The sequence below is a fragment of the Varroa jacobsoni genome, unplaced genomic scaffold (genome assembly GCF_002532875.2).
Source record: "Varroa jacobsoni isolate VJ856 unplaced genomic scaffold, vjacob_1.0 scaffold_415, whole genome shotgun sequence".
In the NCBI taxonomy this organism is placed as follows: domain Eukaryota; kingdom Metazoa; phylum Arthropoda; class Arachnida; order Mesostigmata; family Varroidae; genus Varroa; species Varroa jacobsoni.
The window spans coordinates 58,900-64,899 of NW_019213317.1; the positions used below are offsets into that span (position 1 = coordinate 58,900).

The 6,000-nt window shown below is 38.9% G+C and overlaps 1 long non-coding RNA gene across 1 annotated transcript; it reads right to left on the minus strand.

Annotated features, from left to right (window-relative positions):
- Positions 1–2,396: 2,396 nt before the first annotated feature.
- Positions 2,397–5,086, minus strand: LOC147753525 (uncharacterized). Its single transcript, XR_015310956.1, has 3 exons — positions 4,999–5,086; positions 3,501–3,602; positions 2,397–2,680 (listed from the first exon to the last, which is right to left on the minus strand). It is a non-coding gene; the product is annotated as an uncharacterized LOC147753525 (long non-coding RNA).
- Positions 5,087–6,000: the final 914 nt, after the last annotated feature.

A 6,000-nucleotide genomic window follows, 5' to 3' on the forward strand; every position in this document is an offset into this window, starting at 1 on the left:
AGCTGCATAGGAGTAGCAGCTATGCGAGGTTGAGTACGATTGCTTCTCTAGAAGAATAGTACAGATCGCCAAATCTACCTTTTATGTAAGAAAAAGATATAGTTCACGTACAGCTAGATATTTATGTCCTCACGATAATTACTGTTAAAGTGAAAAATCTGAACTTAAACTTACCCTTTAATAACTTGCATCGTCCGAGGCAGTATTGAGATCTGAAAGTGAGAGAACTATGAATTCCTCCTTTAGTACACAGAAGCGTTACTCCGGTAAAGTTCCAGTTACTAAGCCAATAAAACATTGTTAACGTAACTTGCTGTTTTCTATATTTATATCTTCTGCATCTGGCCACTACATAATTTAACGCCGTCTTTTCGTTGCAGTTCTGTCAGATATCAGAGGGCTAATTTTATACGAATACAGGCTATTCCTTGCTGCTAGGACCATTATTATTATTGTTAAATTTCCTGAAGAAATTAACCACTTCCCCACTGTAGATTGTCCTATTCAGAAGAATACATTATTGTGGTCCAGAGTCAACGGTCTATGTGACAATCGACATCCTCATAGATGCAGCAAGCTTGCCAAATGTTCATCAAGGCCTTTGAATAGCCTATGAAGCGTGCTTGTTCTGCAAATTAGCTACCTCGAGACCGACATCTGGCTATTTTGTATGGCATTCCTAGACATTCAAGTTCGCATCAAGACAAAGGAAAAAGTACTACACAATACAGACTTTACTGGATGCCTAGAGAACACAATAATTTATTGCAAATTTTCCTGACGGAAGGCAGGTGAAGCCAGCAAAAGAAATACGAATCTATCATCATACTTCATTGATATGGATGTGTGTTTATTTTAGTAAAAAATTTTTTGAATTTTCGTCATGTTTGTATAGGCATTAAATATTGGTCTATATGGTAAAAAATGTATGCTTCAGATACAATTAATGGTATTCACTCGTGTGGGAATCGCCATTCTGTTTTTGTTAAATTATTTGGGCTATACATATCCGTCAGTATTTACGGTCAAACTACCTTACCGTTAACACATTTTCAATGACAGGTAACATCTTTCTAGATTTCGCTTCATTTTGATACTGCAAATTTCATGACAATCACTACGTTTTGGTGCTAAATAACGTAACGTATCCATAGCTGGACTGAACCTACCAAAGTTGGGCATCGGGCCAGCCCAGAACTGATTATAGACGTCACCAATAGTCAGTGTTGGCAAATTAAATCACTATAATATCTCTACTGGATGCCTGACTATTTTTCTGTGGTTTGTACGCGCATATAAGATCTGCCTTCCTGAAAACAATTTACTCACGCATCCAATAAAGCACTCTCCACTGACAAATAATGGAGCGGATACCAACATCGTAAATTTGCTGGATCAATCGAACTCATTGTGTCGGTCGGGTGATACGCGATCACGCTCGTCTATATTACGTTAAGTATACCCATACATAGAACATTATTTCTCCTATACGCAGCTGCTTACCACTTTGGAATATGAGAGCTCGGAAAATGAATGGTCGCTTTATGTGGTGTGACTACAAACATTTACAAAAATAATAGTCCAGCTTGAACGACAAGGTTAAGGTGGATATAGGCACACGGTTGCAGTAACAATTCATGTACGCTGTACTTTGGTAAAATGCAACGTTAGGGTTATACCACCTTATACTCCGTCCGATAATATATTACAAACCTGTTAACAGAATCTACCTAAGGAAGCAAATGTAACGCTGAGGTGCCAGTTCTCCGTTAAAATTCGCCTGTTCTCTTAGTTTTTTCTAAATTCCATTTTTAGTCATGTTACCGCGCATAAGCTAGCACGCGTTCGTTTAACCGTGATGTTAGATGACAATAAAACAGCCCATATTCACCGTACACTGTTGTCTCCGACATCTGCGTCAAAGCACCACATGTTCAATTTCCTTAATTATACTTTTTCCCATATTTCTTGAACAGCTTCCGATTGCTGCATAAATAATGTACATCTTTATCCCATTAGAGCTTGCCCTCTATTGAGAGGTGGCTGACATAATTAACATTTGTTCAAGGGGTTTACTTTTCGCGTCCAGTATCGAACGGTCGTTCAGTTCATCGTAAGACCGGTAAATACGCTACCACGCCATCTGTCAACAAAACCAACAGCCCCATCCAAAGGTCCAGCATCATTCATGCATATACACCTACACGCAGACGTCAAAAACTAGGAGTAAAATAGATGTTTCTCAATCTTGCTCGTAGCGACTAGTAAGTGTTTATCTATTCCTAGCATTTTTGGGGGTAGCCAGGATGTCTTTTACATATCCGTATCGTTTCTATTCGCCTACGTATAAACACCAAATCTCCTTCTCTCTATCTGCATATCATATGGTGTACAACGGCATTTGCTTCCCCATTCATTTAACGACGGCGACGAATCGCAGAACAACAACAACTATAAGAAGACGTATTGATGTATTGAAAATTTATTGAGAAATGCCTAACGTTCAGACATCTAAACACAACATAAAGCCAGTCGTGTATCACTTCGTCGTCGTAGAGCTGAAGGCGATCGTGGCGCCGGCGCTAGTAGCGACTGTTAATCCTCGGCATTTTGTGGTAGCAGACGGATGCTGGCGCTGCGGCTGGTGACGCGAATTTTGATAACGGCGGCAACGTTCGTTCTGAGCGATGTAGTGGGTTCATTCAATTTCAGATTATGTAACCCAAGAACACGCCGGAGGGTTAAAGTAGTTGGTGCTGAGGTAAGTATTTAGTGATGACAACGACTATAAAGAAGCAAGGATTTCTCTCGTGTTTTTTTCTACATTTCAGGAGAAGCTCAGGCGGAGCTGCATCTACTAATGCGATGCGGATGTCAACGACAATCGCCTTTTCAGTAACCTGAAAACTGACGAGGGTAACTAGGGACACTGTCGTTTATTGAACCCACATACCAACACACAAAACACCCAGATCTGCCACAGTGTTATATACCTATGCTTGACCCGCTTTTTTTTTTTTTTTTTTTTTTTGTTAAAAACTTTTGCGGTACAGGCAAACACTCAGAAATTTCTCGCTTGATGAACGCTGAGACCCATAGTCACGGCTAACAAAATAAGTGCTTATCGCAGAACTAGTCCTTAATGGGAAACGTGCGTGCATTGAATCCTTAGTTGATACGGAAGCTGATTGATTACTTCTAACAGTGAACGCGACAGTGCTGAAAAATTATTATCTTATAGTAAGCATCATTTGGCGCAAGATGTCGCTGGGCACAACAAAGAGATACCACTATTTCAGTGTGGTGCCGGATAAATTATCGTGCTGTGCTACCAATACATATGGCACCTGTTCCTTTGTAAACGGTTACGATCAGACCCTTCAGACTGCCTAAAGTAGCTTGCAAAGTCGGAACTTGTTAATTAGAATAATCTATCTGGCGATTTGTAAAGGAAAAGCAAATATTTTTTTTTTCATTACTACAATCTAGTAGATACATACCTGCCGTGTACGCATTCAATTGGAAATAATGATGGGCAGATCTATGTAATCCATCGACAACGCACTTTTTTATCCTCAACAATCCTTTTTCGACTCGATTCACTGAAAGAGGCGTACACCGAACGCATTTTCTTGTACATTATCGTCATATATTATCATATTATATTTGACCATATAATTTATTTATATTATTATATAATTGCCTTTGCTAATATCTGACACTGAACTATAGTTGCCCGTATCAGATTGTGTGACAACGAAACGGAATTGGGCATTGTTCATGATTGTCTCAGGTACATTTGTTACTAAACGTTTCAATAATGCAGCATACGATCGAAGGTCAGGAGTGAGGATTAAATGCGAAAGTAATTGTTTAGCTTGTATGTCTTATCGATTATTGCTTTATACGATGACAGTTCCTGGGCGGGCATCCTAAAAAAGGATAAAAATCAACCACGGACTGGGCTGGACTTAACGTATCTGTAAATGTTCGAAAGAACGATACGTATAGAACAAGAATGGGCAATTTGAATGAATTTACATGTCCTCTTTGAAAACATGGAATCTATTGAACTTGGTCATCGGTTGTGTCAATGATATATCAGAGCATTTTAACAAGCAGACTAAATAAAGGACGAAAATATCTATGACCTTAAATGAGGGCTACCTAGCCACAAGGCGCTGTTCTACAGGCAACAGTGATCCTAACGTTAACTTCATCATCGGTCATTACGCTTATCGTGTTATATACTGACATTATTACTTTTTCTACCATTTGTTTTCGCACCCATATCCGTGTTTAGCCCATATGCTTAGTATACCAAAAAATAAAAAATTTACAGTAGCCTGAGAATCGGATCCGAGACGTTGCGCGTGTGAATTCATCCGACGTACAGTTTACCGTACAATGATCATCTTGATCGGTGGAAATTATTCAATAAAGTTGTTTATTGACATACGCTTAAATCTAGTGGTAGAATGACTGCAAAAGCTATACATAATGATCTATCCGCATGTAGCAATATGATATTATTATTATTACTACCTGAACTAATGAACCGCTGTCTCTCGTTCTCTTTTAAAATATATCTAGGAGAAGATAACGAAATTATTCATGATTTAAATTAAATCCAGCACTGTTTGGGAACACATGAACTGCAGTACTTTAACCTTCAGAACAACATACTTCAGAGCGAAGATGCTTTCTAACAACAAGAAGTCATCTCAATCAGACGGGACGGTATAGATCGCGAAGTACGTATTCGTTCCGCGTATGGTAAATGTAACTTCGAATTGTTTGAATTTGTAACGTGATGTAAAAGCAACTTCGGCTTAAATCTGTTACATACACGGCGAAATGTTGTCTTGCGTGTTCCTGCATTTTTGTAACACCATGCAAAATTGCTGTTGGAAAAATTGGCACCTTTGGCTTTTATTAGTCGAACAAAAACCTTTCGTCGGGGAATCACGTATTTTAGGTTCTACTTCATGGACTCACCGGATGTTGCCTGTAGGAATAGGTATAGGGCAGCTATAATAATTACTGCAGTTTCTAGAATTATGACTTTTTTTATCTCGCGCTGTTCGTTTTCGTTGACAGAAAACCTTCCCTGCGGATACTTCACAAACGCTTTTGCTGCATGTCATTGTAGTGTTTCAGTATTTTTCAGATAAGGAACAACGACAATAGTGATTCTGTAATGGTGTTACAAGGAATCGATACTTTGAATTCTGCGATGAAACATTTAGCCAGCTTGAATAGAAGTAGAATAGAGCTCCCGAGACGAAGTAGAGTTGAAATCAAAAGCAGATATATCGTAAATGTATCGCAAGTACATTGTAGCTATTGAAAATTAGGGTCTACACTATGTTGGACTTTGTTTGCCATGTTCAGTTCACCTGATGTCATCATAGGCAAATATACTTTCGCCCGATAGTTATAGTAAACGGTTTCATAAATGGCAAGATTTCTGCCGAACGCAAGGGAGCGATACGCTTTCCGAGAATCGCTCGTTCGGCGCAAACACGAGACAAGAAAGAACAAATTCCCAATACAATTTAGATTTCAAGCACAACCTGTTGTTGCACAACCCGAAGTGAGCTCTGTATATGCGCAACATATTAACGGATTATTATATATATATATATTAATTGTGCCTAGTTTCAAGTGAAGGAGCTACTATTATAGAACGCTTTTAGGCCAGCGTCTGACTGAGGCCAACTGTCGAAACTGAGCATCGCCAGAAAATCGAATATGCATATGTCGGTACCCGATCTCCATACACACAAAATGATGCTTCGTATGAAAGGTTTATTGTCAAATACCGAAACTACCAGAAAAAAAATATTAGTAGAGGCCCGTCGGTCCTTGTACATTTGTTAGATCCTGTACTATACTTTTTTGTTGTTATATCTAGCCGTTAACAAGTCGATGTACGCCATGTTCACTTCTTCCAACACAGCATTATTATTAGCATAGGACCATAACTAACTCCGTTTG